At 41.9% G+C, this 18,452-nt stretch overlaps 1 protein-coding gene across 1 annotated transcript in view; it reads right to left on the reverse strand.

Annotated features, from left to right (window-relative positions):
- The window catches only part of TRAF3 (TNF receptor associated factor 3), a 107,622-nt gene that overhangs the window by 46,090 nt on the left and 43,080 nt on the right, over positions 1 to 18,452 (reverse strand). Inside the window, exon 2 of the mRNA XM_082649608.1 lies at positions 18,258 to 18,381. The gene's annotated coding sequence lies outside the window, so the exon portion shown is untranslated. The remainder of the gene's footprint in view (positions 1 to 18,257; positions 18,382 to 18,452) is intronic.

Raw genomic sequence — 18,452 nt, forward strand, 5'->3', positions numbered from 1 at the left:
TTTTTAACCATCTATATAAACATGTGCTTTGAATTTTCTGCATTTTTTGAGTTGAACATAAATTACAAAGTCTGGATAACTTCGGATTATCTACACATAGAAAAGCACAAGAAACATGTATGTACAGTTTCACAAGGTTATTATGAAAACACTAGTCCAACTACCACCAGACCAAGGAATGGTATACTGTTGCAACCAAAAAAAAGTTGGGTGCCTCTCTCTGATCCCAAACCCTTTCCTCCGCCTCTAAGTAACAACTACCCTAACTGTGGTTATCATTTCGTTGCTTTTCTTTAGATTTATCACCTAGGCACGTAGCTCTGACAGTTTATTTTTGCCAGCTTCTGAATTTTACATAAACACAATCATACAGTGTGTCTTCTTCTGTCTTGCTTTGTTTTTGCTCCATTGTTGTTGCTGGCTCTGTTGTTTGTTTTCATTGCTGTATAATATTCCATCATGCAATATACCACAATTTACTTATCCATTCCCCTGTCCCCTGGGTAATTTCTGCTTTGGAGCAAATATTAGCACTACTGAGATCTTTCTGGCACAGCTATCTTAAGCATATAGGCATATATTCCTCTAGTGTATACACCTACAAGTGTGACTGCTAGATTACTGGGTAAGTGTATATTCAACTCTGCTACATAAGGCCAAACAAACTACTTCCCCAGGCGGTTGTAACAATTTACACTCCCACAAGAAGGTATGAGAGAGTTTCTGTTGCTCAACGTTTTCAAAATTTGTCACACTATTTTTAATTCTTGCTAACTGAATGGCTATGCAGTGGTGTCCTAAGAATCCTTTATTATGTAAAATTTTATAATTATTTAGGAGAAAAGCTCATGAAATTTGACATCTGACAATCGCTGCAATGGAGATTTAATTCTGCAACCAAGCATTCGTTCACTTTTCCGATGGTTACTGCACTCCCATTTCTCACCAGGTGTAACCCCCCCACTCTCAGTCCACCAGCTTCCAGAGACACTGGTTCCAACACCCAGGCACAAGGGGACAGGTGTCAGGGTGGGGGGGGGGGCTGGCCAGTAAGAGCAGCCTATTCCCGGCCAGAGTTGTTTCATCTGTGAGCATACAACCCAAGTCAAAATGAATCGAGTCTTTTCTTCCTCCTCTGGGACTTAAAGAGATTTTCATTCTTTCCCAAAGAATCTGAACATGAGCACATGGGAGTGAAGAGGCTTTCTGAGAATAGAGCAAAAATGGAGGAAGATGCTGGGGAAGAAGCTGACTCAACTGCAGCCAGCCCTGAGGCTTTTCAATTAGGTGATCAATAAATCCCCCTTTGCTTGTAACAGCTAAGGTCCAGGGACATCAGAAATAGCCCTCACTGACATCCCTCATTATAAAACATGTGTTGTTTTGTTTGTTTTGCGGTACGCAGGCCTCTCACTGTTGTGGCCTCTCCCGTTGCGGAGCACAGGCTCCACACGTGCAGGCTCAGCGGCCATGGCTCAGGGCCCAGCCGCTCCGCAGCATGTGGGATCTTCCCAGACCGGGGCACGAACCCGTGTCCCCTGCACCGGCAGGCGGACTCTCAACCACTGCGCCACCAGGGAAGCCCGATACATGTGTTTTAATCTACTCAGTAAGCCGCAGAGATCAATTAAGGTAACACACGATAATACACACACACACACACACACACACGCACACACACAAACACACACACACACACGGCCTCAATGTTATTTCAATCACATTTTGTAAGTCAAAACAGTTTATCACCCAAACTTGAACTACAGTTCTTGCCAAATGTTAACTCTGAATGTTTCTTTGGCAAGAGAATGAAAAATCAATAGCTGTAATTTATTTGTCCTTGTCTGCTATAAACACTTCACTAATTATACTATCCCTATTGGGTTTTAGTAACAAAGTTATGATAACCTCATAAAATAAATTAGGAGGTGTTCCCTGGTTTATTCTGAGGAAGTATTTGGATAAGATTGGAATTATTTCTTCCTTGAAAGTCTGGTGGAATTTAACAATGAAGCCATCTGTGCCTAAAAAATTTTAATTACTGATTCTATTTTTTTGATGGTTATAGGACTAGTGAAGGTTTCTATTTTTTCTGCAGCTACTTTTAGAAAGTTACATTTTTCAAGAAATTTGTTTATTTCATCTAAATTTCCAAATTTACTGACATGATGCTATTTCTAATAATGTTTTATGATTTTTTTATAGTCTACTGAATCCAAAGTAGCTTCTCTTTTTTCCTTTCTTTTCATTGATTGTGCCTCCTCTTTTTTTCTCCCTTATCTCACCAGACGTTTGTCACTTTTACTAGACTATTCAAAGAACCAATCTGGGTGCTTTGTTGTTCTTTTCTACTGTAAAATTTCCATTTGCTGAATTCTGCTCTGATTTTCTTCCTTTGGGCTTTTTGGGGGTTTTTTTGGCTATTCTTTTTCCAATTTTTAATTAGAGTGATACTTAGCCTACTAATTTTCAGCTTTTCTACCTTTCTAAAGCTATAAAATCTCTCTCCATGGACAGAGAGATTTGGCTGCATTCTACAAGTTTTGATGTATAGTATGTTCATTTTCAGCCAGTTAAAAGCATGTTCTAACTTCCATTATGTCATCTTCTTAGAATATTTTAAAAATATTCCTTTATTTTTAAGCTCTTAGGGATTTTATAATTATCTTTTTGTTACTGATCTATAGCTCAGTTCCACTGAGGTCAGAGATTATAATCTGTATTATTATAATCTTTGAAACGTATTGCACTATGGCCTAGTATTGGTCAATTTTTAGAAATTTCTTCTATGTGCCTGAAAATAAAGTATACGTTGCAGGTTTTGGATGGAATGTTATTTATACGTACATCAGACCAAGGGTATTGATCCTATGTAAAACATCTGTGCTTACAGAATTTTTAAAATTTTTGGCCTACTTATTCTATCAGTTACTGAGACTTGTGTTGGAATCTCCACGATAACTGTAAATTTCTCCATTTTTCCCTTGTACTTATGCAAATTCTAGTTTGGATACTCTGAAGTCATATTATTAGGCTTCTCCACATTGAGAATTATTATGACTCTCTTTTGAATTGAACCTTTTACCATTACAAACCGTGACAGAGACGACAGGTTGACCGAACTTACTCCTTCTACTTCCTGGGCACAAAGCTAGATTGTTATTTCCCAGCCTCCCCTGCAGTTTGGTTCTTACCAAAGTTTGGTTATACGACCTGGGCTCCCCCTAACAGAACGGGATCGTAATGTACCCCACCCTCAGGCCTAGCCCGTGAACACTGGTGTGAGTGTCCACACTCCCCCGAACGCAGAGGCTCCTGCAGAGTCTTCCAAGTCCTAAGAGATGGCAGAGTCACAGGCAGAAGCAGCTGAATCCCCAAATGACCATCTGGAAAGCAATCTGCCAAACAGGACTGTCGGTACTGGACTTTGTGTAAGAAACGAATTTGCTTATAATAAACTACTGAATGTTTTGTTATAGGAACTAGTTGCCAACTCTATTGAGTGAAATGACACTCATCTCTAGTACTGTTTTTTTTGGCCTTAAACTGTATTTTTTCTGACACTATACAATCTTGCTTTTGGCTAGTGTTTGCATAGTTTATTTTTTTCATCATTTTTCTTTCAACATCTCTTAATCCTCATGTTTTAGGTGGGTCTCTTATGAACAGTATACAGTTGGATTTTTAAAACATCTTACTTGATACCCTTGTCTTTTAATCGGAACACTTAGCTATTTACACTGGAAGCAACTACTCACATTTAGGTTTAATTCTGTTATTTTACCAGGGGCTTCTATTTGCTCCTTTTGGATTACTTGTTATCATTCGAGTCCCCACTCCCCAGTAATCTGGAAATTATACATTGTTTCTATTCTTTTAGTAATTGCTTTAGAAATTATAATGTACAGGTTCTTACCAAAGTCCAATGTTAATCAATATATTTACCCTTCCCTTGGACAGCAAGGGCCTCAAAATATTAACTCCATTCATCATCTTTCCAACTTATATTCTACTGTTGTGTGTGTATGCATGTGTCTATCTTTCTGTCATTATTAATGTTTTACACAATATTCATTCATTTTTCTTAAAAAGGTACAGAATTCTTTCTTCTAGTGTACTGAAGCTATTACCCCAAGTCTTTCTGGCTTTCACTGCCTGTGTTGAGAAGTCTATTACTGTTCCTTTATAGGTAATCATGTGTTTCACTATGTGTTTGGGTGGATTTCTTTTTACTTATCCTGCCAGTCATTTGTTGAGCATCTTGGATCTGTGGTTTGGTTTCTTTCACAATCTGTGGAAAATTTTCAGCCATTATCTCTTCGAATACTGCTTCTGCACCATCCTCTCTCCTCAGAACCAATTATACATGTGCCAGAGCTCACTGCTTCCAGTCTCCTGCCTTCCCTTTGTGTTTTCCACATTCCCATCTCCGTGTTTCACTCTCGTTTTTCTTCTTTTGATCTGTTACTGTGGTGGATTACATTGATTGATTTTCCAATGTTAAGCCAATCTTTCATTCTTGAGATAAATCTGATCATAAATTATGTAACAGCCTTTTTATATGCAGCCTAGTGGATTCTATTTGCTAAAATTTATGGAGGATGCTGTGTATATCACAAATACTGCTTGGTGGTTTTTCCTTTATTATAATGTCTCTGTCTGGTTTTGCTTTCAGGATAAGGCTGGCCTTACAGAATGAGACAGGAAGCATTCACTCCTCTTCTATTTTCTGAAAAAGTTTTTGTCAGATTCAGTATTCTCTCTTCTTTAAGTGTTTAATACTTATCAGTGAAGCTATCTGCGCCTGAAGATTTCTTTGAGGTAAGGATTTTAACTACAAATTCTTCAATAAATATATAGTTATGCTATACATTTGTTCTTGAGTGAGCTTTGGTGGTTTATGTTTTTCAAGGGGTTTGTTCATTTTATTTAGGTTGTCAAATTTATTGGCATAAAATTCTTCACAATATTCCTTATTGCCCATTTAACGTCTGTAGGATCTGTAATAATGTCCTTTTACATCCCTGATACTGGCAATTAATGTTTCTTTTTTCCCCACTGATGAGAGATTTAGATATAATATACATCTTCAACTCATCACAGCTTACCTTCAAATAATATTATACCACTTGAGACACAGTAATACTGTACTTCCATTTCTCCCCCCACAACCTTTGTGCTATTATTTATTTACCTCTACAAGTATTATAAATCCCAAAATACATTGTTATTTTTGCTTTAAATAATCAATTTAAAAAGATTAAAAGTGTGAATATCTGCCAATTATTGACCATTTTTGGTTCTTTTCATTCCTTTGTGTAAAAATTTCCATCTGGTATCATACTGCTTCTACTTGAGCTTCCTTTAAAATTTCTTGTAGTTGTAGTTCTGCTGGCAATAAATTCTGTCAGCATTTCTTGGCCTAGAAATTTTGATTTCACTTTCATTTCTGAAAGATATTTTCACTGGGAACAGAATTCTAAATTAACAGGTTTCTTCCTTTCACTGCTTTAAAAACAGCACTGTTGTCTCCTGACTTACACAAGTTCTGGCCAGAAGTCTTCTCACGTTAATTTCGTTCCTCTGTAACATGTCCTCTTTTCTTCTTGCTGCTTTTTAAGATTTTTTTCTCTTCATCACTGGTTTTTCAGCAATTGGATCACGTGGCACCTTGGTATGATTTTCCCTGTTTGCTCTATTCGGGGTTTGTGAGCATCATGGTTTGCAGTCTTCAAAAAATCTGGACATTTTTCAACCACTATTTCTTCAAATACCATTTCCATTCTCTCCTCTTCTTCTAGAACTCCAGTTACACATATCTTGAAACAGCTGATTTTCTCTCACAGGTCACTAATGCTCTGTTACTTTGTTCAATCTTCTTTGTTCTTTGTACCATATTTTGGATAGTTTCTACTGCTATGTCTTTTTTTAAAAAATAAATTTATTTACCTTATTTATTTATTTACTTTTGGCCGCATTGGGTCTTCGTTGTTGCGCGCGGGTTTTCTCTAGTTGCAGCGAGTGGGGGCTACTCTTCGTTGCGGTGCACAGGCTTCTCATTGCGGTGGCTTCTCTTGTTGCGGAGAACGGGCTCTAGGCGCATGGGCTTCAGTAGTTGTGGCTTGTGGGCTCTAGAGCGCAGGCTCAGTAGTTGTGGTGCACGGGCTTAGCTGCTCTGCAGCACATGGGGTCTTCTCGGACCAGGGATCAAACCCGTGTCCCCTGCGTTGGCAGAAGGATTCTTAACCACCGTACCACCAGGGAAGTCCTCTATTGCTATGTCTTGAAGTTCACTGATCTTTTCTTCTGTACAGCCAATTTGCTGTTAATCTATTGTATTTTTCACTTCTCTATTATATTTTTCATCTCTAGAAGTCCTAGTTCAGTCTTTTTCATATCACTCACTCATTACGCTCATTTTCCCCATGAATATGTACAACTTATTTATAATAGTTATTTTAATGCCCCTGTCTGCTAATTTCATCATCTCTGTTATTTCTGGGTTTCTACTGATTGATTTTCCTCCTGGTTAATATCATATTTTCTTGCTTCTTTGCATGCCTGGTAATTTTTATTAGACGCTGGACACAAACATTTTTACATTGTTGGGTGCTGGATTTTATCATATCCTTTTAAATATAGTTGGGGCTTTGTTCTGGGAATGCAGTTAAGTTACCTGGAATCAGTTAGGGCAGGTCTGCAGCAGTCTTTTAGTCCAGGGCTGATTCAGTCCCATTACTAAGGTGATACCCCTCTGAGGAATCTACCTGATGCCCTAAATGAAAAAGCTGCTCTGAACCCACCCTCACAAAGATTAAAAAACAAGCTTTACAAGGACCTAACTGATACAACCCTGGGTGGTGCGAACACAAACTATCTCAGCTCTGTGTGATGTCCAAAAAGTGTTGAGTCCACTCCTTTCTGGTGCTTCTTTTCCTGGCTTTGAGGTGTTTGCTCTGATGGACGTGTAGATCAGCACTCGGCCCAAATCTCAGGAGGTCCTTCTGCAGATCTCTGGAGTTCTCTAAGTAGCTCCCTACCCCGTATACTTTGCCCCTCAAATTCTAGCTGCCTTGTGCTCTCCAAACTCTGATCTGTTTTGCTACTTCAGTAAGGCTAGTGGACTCTAGTTTTGCTCTCCCTGTCCTGTAATGTAGAAACTGTCTCTAGACCAGGACTGGCAAACTATGGCCTGAGGACCAAATCCAACTTGCTACTATTTTTATAAATAAAGTTTTATTGGAACACGTCAATGGCCATTCATTTACATACTTAGTATGAAAGCAGCCACAGACAAGCCATGGTTAAAAGTTATAATTTTGATGAAGAAATAGTCCAGAACTCATGAAACTCAAATTAATTTAACAATCCAACACACTGAAATTCACGAAGTACCCTCGCACACTTCCCTCCCCACTCTGTCCTCCTGACCCGGCCCTGGGCGTGAGCCTACCTCCCCCAGTGTGGCTCAGCAGGCCCTCCTCTGCCGAGAGCCAGCCTCCCTCAACACCAGGGTGGGCTTGCCAGCTCTGCTCCACCGGTGCCCTTCCTCCTCCTGTGTTCATGCTCCTTCTCTCCCACCCCCTCCACTGTCCTGTCAGACACTTCATCCCCAAGACTACATTCACGTGCCTTGAAATCTTCTATTCACACTAACCCTTAGCACTTAACGGGGTGCCAGGCACACACGGCAAGCACTTGCTTTTTGGGGAATTAAACTCCTTTTAATGAAAGTGGACTTAAACTCGCATATTTCTGTGAACCTTCCCTTCCCAGGGAAAGTGACCCTCCTCAAACCCTGGTCTGTACTGTACGAGGAGGACGCCCACCACAACACGTACAAGCCTGTACCAGCCTTGCTTCCTTCTCCCTCCCACCTGACTGTGAGCCTCCTGAAGACACAACCGTGTCTCCGTCAGGTTTGTACCCTCAGCACTCAGAAAGTGCCTGCCACACAGGAAGCACTCAACACACGTTAGTCACAGTTGTTATCAGTTAGCATTAATCTAATCTTGAAGTTATTCATTTATTCCTCACAACTCTACAAATACCTTTCTCCTTTTTCCACTGCATCGTAGAGACGAGAAAATTGAAACACAAACAAAATCGCAACATTACACATTAGCAAGTCGGGGATCAGTGTGCCCCTGGAACCCATGTGCTTAACAACCGTGTCTGTTACCAGATAGACTGCACCAACAGAGGTGTGCTCACTGACTCAGGATGTCGTGGGAATCAATACAGATTTATGCTGCAAAATCGGAGTTGCCATTTGCACACTCAAATTATCTTTAAAATGTTATCCAGGAGACAGCAGAAGCAAGAAGAACTACAATCCTGCAGTCTGCGGAACAAAAACCACATTCACAGAAAGACAAGATGAAAAGGCAGAGGGCTATGTACCAGATGAAGGAACCAGATTGGACTACAGAAAAACAACTAAATGAAGTGGAGATAGGCAACCTTCCAGAAAAAGAATTCAGAATAATGATAGTGAAGATGATCCAGGACCTTGGAAAAAGAATGGAGGCAAAGATCGAGAAGATGCAAGAAATGTTTAACAAAGACCTAGAAGAATTAAAGACAAACAAACAGAGATGAACAATACAATAACTGAAATGAAAACTACACTAGAAGGAATCAATAGCAGAATAAGTGAGGCAGAAGAATGGATAAGCGACCTGGAAGACAGAATGGTGGAATTCACTGCTGCGGAACAGAATAAAGAAAAAAGGATGAAAAGAAATGAAGACAGCCTAAGAGACCTCTGGGACAACATTAAAGGCAACAACATTCACATTTTAGGGGTCCCAGAAGGAGAAGAGAGAAAGGACCTGAGAGAATATTTGAAGAGATTATAGTTGAAAACTTCCCTAACATGGGAAAGGAAATAGCCACCCAAGTCCAGGAAGTGCAGAGAGTCCCATACAGGATAAACCCAAGGAGAAACACACCGAGACACATAGTAATCAAATTGGCAAAAATTAAAGACAAAGAAAAATTATTGAAAGCAGCAAGGGAAAAACGACAAATAACATACAAGGGAACTCCCATAAGGTTAACAGCTGATTTCTCAGCAGAAACTCTACAAGCCAGAAGCATGATATACGTAAAGTGATGAAAGGGAGGAACCTACAAGCAAGATTACTCTACCCGGCAAGGATCTCATTCAGATTCGATGGAAAAATCAAAAGCTTTACAGACAAGCAAAAGCTAAGAGAATTCAGCACCACCAAACCAGCTCTACAACAAATGCTAAAGGAACTTCTCTAAGTGGGAAACACAAGAGAAGAAAAGGACCTACAAAAACAAACCCAAAACAATTAAGAAAATGGTCATAGGAACATACATATCGATAATTACCTTAAACGCGAATGCATTAAATGCTCCAACCAAAAGACACAGGCTTGCTGAATGGATACAAAAACAAGACCCATCTATATGCTGTCTACAAGACACCCACTTCAGATCTAGGGACACATACAGACTGAAAGTGAGGGGATGGAAAAAGATATTCCATGCAAATGGAAATCAAAAGAAAGCTGGAGTAGCAATACTCATATCAGATAAAATAGACTTTAAAATAAAGAATGTTACAAGAGACAAGGAAGGACACTACATAATGATCAAGGGATCAATCCAAGAAGAAGATATAACAATTATAAATATATATGCACCCAACATAGGAGCACCTCAATACATAAGGCAACTGCTAACAGCTATAAAAGAGGAAATCGACAGTAACACAATAATAGTGGGGGACTTTAACACCTCACTTACACCAATGGACAGATCATCCAAAATGAAAATAAATAAGGAAACAGAAGCTTTAAATGACACAACAGACCAGATAGATTTAACTGATATTTATAGGACATTCCATCCAAAAACAGCAGATTACACTTTCTTCTCAAGTGCGCATGGAACGTTCTCCAGGATAGATCACATCTTGGGTCACAAATCAAGCCACAGTAAATTTAAGAAAACTGAAATCATATCAAGCATCTTTTCTGACCACAACGCTATGAAATTAGAAATGAATTACAGGGGGAAAAAAACGTAAAAAACACAAACACATGGAAGCTAAACAATACGTTACTAAATAACCAAGAGATCACTGAAGAAAGCAAAGAAGAAATCAAAAAATACCTACACACAAATGGTAATTAAAACATGACGATCCAAAACCTATGGGATGCAGCAAAAGCAGTTCTAAGAGGGAACTTTATAGCTATACAAGCCTACCTCAAGAAACAAGAAAAATCTCAAGTAAACAATCTAACCTTACACCTAAAGGAACTAGAGAAATAAGAACAAACAAAGCCCAAAGTTAACAGAAGGAAAGAAATCATAAAGATCAGAGCAGAAATAAATGAAACAGAAACAAAGAAAATAATAGCAAAGATCAATAAAACTGAAAGCTGGTTCTTTGAGAAGATAAAATTGATAAACCATCAGCCAGAAAAAAAGGGAGAAGACTCAAATCAATAGAATTAGAAATGAAAAAGGAGAAGTTACAACAGACACCGCAGAAATACAAAGCATCCTAAGAGACTACTACAAGCAACTCTATGCCAATAAAATGGACAACGTGGAAGCAATGGACAAATTCTTAGAAAGGTATAACCTTCCAAGACTGAACCAGGAAGAAATAGAAAATATGAACAGACCAATCACAAGTAATGAAATTGAAACTGTGATTAAAAATCTTCCAACAAACAAAAGTCCAGGACCAGATGGCTTCACAGGTGAATTCCATCAAACATTTAGAGAAGAGTTAACACCCATCCTTCTCAAACTCTTCCAAAAAATTGCAGAGGAAGGAATACTCCCAAACTCATTCTATGAGGCCACCATCACCCTGATACCAAAACCAGACGAAGATATTACAAAAAACGAAAATTACAGACCAATATCACTGATGAATATAGATGCAAAAATCCTCAACAAAATACTAACAAACAGAATCCAACAGCACATTAAAAGGATCATACACCACGATCAAGTGGGATTTATCCAGGAATGCAAGGATTCTTCAATATATGTAAATCAATCAATGTGACACACCATATTAACAAATTGAAGAATAAAAACCATATGATCATCTCAATAGATGCAGAAAAAGCTTTTGACAAAATTCAACACCCATTTATGGTAAAAACTCTCCAGAAAGTGGGTACAGAGGGAACCTACCTCAACGTAATAAAGGCCAATTGAAAAAAAAATGTTATCCAGTAGTCCAAATTTCCTCCCTGGTCTCTTGAGGAACTAAAATAATGACATTCAGCAACTTGTCCAAAGTCAGAGTCACCAGGACTGAAACCCAGGTCTCACGGACCAGCACTGCCTCCGTGGTAGCTTGTTCACGATGGCTCTGACACCTGTAAGCTCACATCCTGGGCAATCACCTAATACCTTAGCAATAAGCAAAATACACACCTCAAAATTCCCAAGACATCAGTAATGCCTAACAGATGCATTTGTCCTTTTTTTTAAACCAAGCATCTTTTTTCATTGCTTTGAATTTCAGCATTGACATCCCTGGGTTGATGTATTCCCTTAGGACCAACAAATGACACTCACAACCAGATGCACCAAAAAAAAAGCACCTTTAGCTGAACCAAGTAAGGCCATTTCAGACTTCAAGGAAGGTTACTGAGACCTTGGCTAGGCTAAAATGAATTTTCTCACATCATTTAAATAATCATTTGCTTAGTTTCTAGCCACTTTAATATGAGAATTGACCAGAATTATTCTGCTTACTTTTGAAAAGCATTATCCAAATGGATTTGAACAAGGAGGAGGCAAGGAGCTACTTAAGAATGAAGTGACTACCCCACGCTACTGGGTAATAAGAGTTAAAACTACCCTTGGGTAAAACACGCCATGGTTTGTAACTACAAGGCAATGGTGAGTTTAGTTTCGTTTTTGGCCTTGTGATAGGTTTCTCTGAAGCCTTACTCACCTGAAATCATGACCAAACATCCATTACCACTGCATACTTACTTTAGTCTTAAAATACAAAATGTCAGAAATGTTTTGACAGAGTCAAGTTGAAAATTTAAGATATCCAGTGATATCTTAAATATCACTATGATCTCTTTGAATTTAATATTCTTCATGCTACATAAACCCTCTAGAATAAATCTACTTCCTAATCAAATGTGACCCCTGCTGCTAAGACTGCTGGACCCACCCGTACAAAGTTTCCTATGAGTTATACAGAAGCGTGAAACCTTTCCAGGTCACCTTGAAATTTTCATCTAATTGTTCTTTCAAATAAACTCTATTCTGCAGTGCTGGCTTTGGCTTAATATAGTTATGGTTCACTGCAGTTTATTCAGTGAATTTAAATAGAGATTTGTTATGCAACATCAAATCCCTTAGGTTTCCCCCAAAATTAATCAATATTTTGAACACAAAATATTCTGTCAACACCTTTTATACAAATAAAGTGCCTACATTAATAAAATCTTCTATCGGAATAATATGAAAATAAATCTTTATTTGTAGGTTAAAGCAGTGCTGCTAAGCGACGTCAGCACAGACCCAGCAAGTTGAGAGCCCCTGACGAAGCGCAGGGAGCGAGAGCCTTCGTGCTGGGGCTCCGCAGCGCCTGGCACCACACCCTGCACACAGCACCCGGCTGAGTCCCAGGTGGTCCGGGGCAGCTGGGACAAAAGCTAGGCTTGTCTGACCCCAGGGGCCATAAGTGCCTGATAAATATTTTTGAATGGTAGGTCCCTTCTCACAGTCCAGCACCTGTCATGAGGAAAACGAAAGAGAATTTCCTATAAAGAATCCACAGCACCAGGGCAGGTTTTACTAGTTTCTCAAAACTTCCTCATTCTCCTCAAAAATCTCTATCCTGAAATTAGAAGGGTCCATTTGAATCTGCTATCCCTACAATATATTCGTCCACTTACATGAATAAGAACTTGAGGGAAGAGCAAAAGAAGGAAGGACCCATACAAAGTCATCTGTTCTTAGTAGTTTCCAACTCCTTGGAGGAGGAAGAAAATAGAAGTATTCAATCATTTGAAAAAATAGGAAGTTAGTCATGGAAGAAAGATTTCTTGGTTGAATAAGAAAACACTTGAAAACTTCCAAGACTGCCCCACAAAGGAAAGGTTAATGCAGAGCACGACAACCCCCTCAGAGGAAAACTCTGGTGCCCAGTCTCACTGGGAACCCAGCATGCAGCGTAGAGCCGGGGTGGCGCAGGCACCGTGCCAGGAGCAGGGGACAAGGAGGGCAGGGCCCTGCCGCCCAGAGCTGCCGCCTGGGGGAGGGACACAAGTAACTGTGGGTGTGCGTGCACGAGACGTGAGAACTGCCCAAGGGAAGCACGTGACGAATGCGCCAGCCACACCCCGCGTGGGTGCAGGGAAGGCCTCCCTGAGGAGAGAGTGTCTAAGCCATAAGCTGAAGGATCGGCAGGAATTAACTATTTCTGAAATTCTCAGATTAAAAAGTGGCTCAGGGGGCTTCCCTGGTGGCACAGTGGTTGAGAGTCCACCTGCCGATGCAGGGGACATGGGTTCGTGCCCTGGTCCGGGAAGATCCCACATGCCGGAGAGCGGCTGGGCCCGTGAGCCATGGCCGCTGAGCCTGCGCATCAGGAGCCTGTGCTCCGCAACGGGAGAGGCCACAACAGTGGGAGGCCCACGTACCGCAAAAAAAAAAAAAAAAAAAAAAAAACTGGCTCATACTGAACATCAACTCAATAGCTCATTCTATAGGTTTTAGAGGGGAAAAAAATCCCATATAATTCTACGGTATCTAACTTTTTGCTATACTTCTGCTTGATTTTAATGAGTGTGTATACATATGTATATATAATTAGTGTGTATACATTTATGTATATAGTAAGTGTATAACGTATACATAAACACAAGGATGTAAATATATATACAAATATAATAAAATACTATACTGATAAATATTAGTGCTTGATAAATATTAATTGAATGAGTGGGTTGCTGGCCAGAGCTTAGAAAATGTGTTTGTTAAAAAGATACTTTTTGGACTTCCCTGCTGGTGCAGTAGTTAAGAATCCACCTACCAACGCAGGGGACACGGGTTCGTGCCCTGGTCCAGGAAGATCCCACATGCCGCGGAGCAACTAAGCCTGTGAGCCACAACTACTGAAGCCCGCGCACCTAGAGCCCGTGCTCTGCAGCAAGATAAGCCACTGCTACGAGAAGCCCCCACACCACAACGAAGAGTAGCCCCCACTCGCCGCAACTAGAGAAAAGCCCGCGTGCAGCAATGAAGACCCAACGCAGCCAAAAATAAAAAATATTTAAAGAAATAAAAATAAAAAGAGATACATCTTAGGAATTCCCTGGTGGTCCAGTGGTTAGGACCCTGCGCTCTCATTGCCGAGGGCCCAGGTTCAATCCCTGGTTGGGGAACTAAGATCCCACAAGCTGTGAGGTGCGGGCAAAAAGCAAGAAGAAAAGATAAAAAAGATGCTTTTCTTCTCACACTTCTTTCCAAGCAACAAACTAAAACCTGAACAGTAATTCACTTACACACATTAAATTACATTTCAAAAATATCTTTATTAAAGGGGATAGAGGAGCTGTTTTTCCACAACTCATAACAGAAGCCTTGTCCTAAATTAATATTATAAACAGAATTTTTAGATGAGCAAATCTGAATGTAGAAAATGAATTTGCTCTCCAAGACCTGTAGCTGCAGGTTGTAACAAGCCACACTACTCACGATGATGAATGACAAAACTGTCCAGCGTTATTAGACGCTCTGAAAACCCCAGGCAGAATAAAAAAGGGAGCAATGTTCTTGTGGGTTTGGACTTAAGGTTCCAAGCTAAGAAAGATTCCTATACTCTGGGCAACAAGACCCATGGCTGGCGTTGGAGGATGAAGGTCACCCCGGGAGGCTGGACAGGAGCCCAGAGGCCAGGGCTCAGACGCTCCCCTCTGGGGTGGGTTTCAGTGAAACAGAGGGCTGGCAGGGAGGGACTGAACGAAATAATTTCTTGAGGTTTTAACATTTCACAATCCATGTCTTCCATCATCGAGAGTATCAAGGAGGCGTGTCTTCACGGTGCGGCAAACCCAAGCCGCACCCTAACCCCTTCTCTGTGAGCTGTGCATTCAGGGACAAAAGTGGTCACTCAGAAGACAGAAGTCACCTCGTTACGCAGATGTCCTACGGTCCAGCACAAGCCGCAAGGGAAGCACGTGACAGGGGGGCTTCCTCCGATCTGAGGGTCTGAAGACCCTTGCAAAATAACCCCAATTAATGAATTTGCCTGTGAAATGCCATTTTGTAACATATGCAGGGCTGTGAAATTTTGTCATTTTTAACTGAATATCATTTTTTTGACAAGTCAAGATACTTTCTTTCTTCAATTGAAGTAATTTTTACTCTTCTAAGCCAAAGAACAATTGAAATGAGATTATACTGTTGAATTCACAGGCTTCCAACACCAGTGCCTGATGCACGTACCATAAATGAGCGGCTACTCCTCGTCCGGATGTGAACAGCGGTCAACAGTTCGAGAGTGTGTCGGCTTTTTCCCCTGGGGCTTTATCTCCTCTAAACTACCTGGGGAACTGAACACCTTGTTGTTTGCTAAGGCACTTGCTTCAGAGATCTGATTATTAGGCTCTTAGGTAAGGCACCTAGGTTACATGATTCCTCATTAAAAAAACCCCAAAAAACCCACAGTGTTTCCCAAGATTTGAAAGCAGGAATGTTCTCCACCTGAAAGGTTACTTCTAAGGCTCCTGATGCAGCTCTCTTGAAAGGTAATTTAATCTCACATAAATGGAATGATGCCTTGGGTCCTGGGCTCTTCATGCAGGGCCAAACCGTTCCAGATTTCCCCACATTCTACCACATGCCTCTAAGCAATGGGGTCCAGAAACTACTGGACCTACCCACTGGCTTTATTCCTCTGTCCTCTTGGCTCACCACCTCCCCCCCTCCCCAAACCCGCGACAGCCCTATCACTTTTCAGGGGCTTCGGACGCTGCTGAGTTCCTGCTGTGTATGTACCGAGTCAGAGATCCAACGCTGAGGGAGGTGCGGGCTGCCCTGCTGAAGCTCTCCATGCCGGGGCAGCAGCCAGGGGCCGAGAACTAGCCGTCCTGACGGCCTCGAAGCCTGAGCAGGAGATGGGAGGCACGAGCCACGTCTGCGCCAGGACCACTGACCAGGCAGGTGGATCAGATGGATCCGTGTAGGCCAGAGACGGGCAAACTTGGGTCCACCGTCTTGTAATTAGTTTTGCTGGAACACAGCCATGCTCATTGGTTTACGTATGTCCTACAACAGCAGAGACCCAGGACTGGCCCACAAAGACTAAAACATTTACTATCTGGCCCACTACAGAAAAAGTGTGCTGACCCCTGGTCTAGGCTGTCAGCAGCCCTTTCCTCTTTGGGCCATGCCTCGGCTTCCTTCCGCCCAGGAGGTCAGCTTTTGCGTGTGCACGCACGAAAGGGAACAGCGCACACCCACGGGAGGGCAGGCAGGAGTGCGAGTGTGTGTGTGGTACGCGCGGTGGGGGAGGAGCGTGCAGGCACAGCATGCGTCTGAACCTGCCCCTGCCCAGCAAACACGCTGTGCTCCATCCTCCTCTGACAGGGACCCAGCCAGAGATGTCCTTCCCACTGTAGCACAGTCTCTGTCCCTCAAACGCTTTCCTTACTTCCCCGCCATGAAAACCCAGATCAAGGCTCACCTCTTACCAAACACCCAGGGTGAACTCCCGTGCACATAACAGATGCTCCAAGCGCTGCAGCCAAGCCCAATCCAACCTGCCAGGTTATCATCTTCACGCTTCCATTTGAGCTCATGTATCAGCAAACACGGGCCTGAGTGCCTACTGGGTCCTAGACACCCAGCACCACAGTTTAACGTAATGCATAGGAATCCTAATCTTTCATTTGTCCTTGTCTGTTGAATAAATTATATTAAGAGTCTGATTATCATTTTGAGGTGATAAAAATTGTTCTGGATGAACAACTAGGAATATACTAAAAACTACTGAACTGTGCACTATAACAGGGTAGAGTTTATGTTATGCAAATTATCTCCAAAAAGCTGTTATTAAAATTTTTTTCTAAGGTTAATCATTTTTTCAAAAACAGTAATTTCTTAAGCTTTCTACACCCAGCATGTAATAAAATGTCATGTCTAATATCGATGAATGGAAACACTAAGGACTGCAGTAAGTAGGCTTCGTAATAAGTCACCCCAGCGTGGAGTGGCCTAACCCCCAGTCGCCACGTTCACAGGCTCTGCAGGCTGGGGCTCTGCTGGACCGGGCACAGCACGCCTCAGCTGGGAAGCGAGAAAAGTGGAACACCAGAGTCACCTGCCCGGCCACTCACTCGCCCCTCCCGGGAGGCTGCTGACTGGGGCCTCAGAATGGCTCCTTGCGGGCCTTGCCATGTGCTCCCCCTGCCCGAGCTAGCTGGGCTTCACAGCATGGCTTTCCCCACAGCAAGTGTCCCCAAAAGAGAAGCCAGGCAAAAACTGAACCTTTTTTTTAAGACCTAGCTTGGAAGTCACACAGCATCACTTCTGCCCTACTACTGGGTGAAGCAGGTCACACACCTGGCCCAGGTTCCTAGAGAAGGAACAGAGACCCACCTCCCGGCCAAAGTCCCACTGTGCGACAGTCCACAGGATAGGAGGTGTCACTGAGGCCATTTAGGAAAATACAGGCTGTAATACAAGCCCAATCTTCTTGAAGACTGGCAAATTAAAAACGCGGGTGAAGCGGCATCTGGCCTATCAAGTTATATTTCAAGCCTTGTGAGCTGAACCTCATTACTTGCAATAAGCTGTGACTTGTAAGCTGCACCTAACATTGCTATGTTGTTCTGTCTTAGTAAATACAGTATCTTGACCTTGATTCGATAGGTGATGATTCAGGTTCACCCCTGGTGACTGCTGGGCACTTAGCTTCGCTGGAAAATACCGTAGGCAGGCGGAAGTGCAGCTGTGGAGGAAGAATTCATCTCGACACCCAGGCTGCGTGCTCCGGTGCACCCGCCACTAATCTCTCGGCACAGCACGCGGCCTGCCCTCCTCCACCCCCATCCCCAAAGTCTCCAGCACAGTGAGCAGAAGCTGCTCAATGACTGATGGAAGAAAGAAGGAAGGGAAGGTAGGAATGTTTTAAAAGACAAATTAGGGGGTGCTAGTCCAGTTATCATGATAGGCCTCTTTTCTGTAAAAGGAAAGTGAAGGACGGTGAACTGAGAGCAAACCTCTTCTGTCAGGAACGCGATCCTGAGGAGGACAGAGAGCCAGGTTTCTGATCCTAGATCTGGTTCTCACCGCTTTGGGACCTTAACCAAGTGGCATAGCTTCTCTGGGCCTCAGTTTCCTCATCTGTAAAATAAAGGGAGTGAATTAGATGAAGATTCCTAACTGAGGCCTGTAGGTGAGTCACTGCAACACAC

This window comes from Grampus griseus (genome assembly GCF_964374135.1).
Source record: "Grampus griseus genome assembly, chromosome: 2".
NCBI classification, from domain to species: domain Eukaryota; kingdom Metazoa; phylum Chordata; class Mammalia; order Artiodactyla; family Delphinidae; genus Grampus; species Grampus griseus.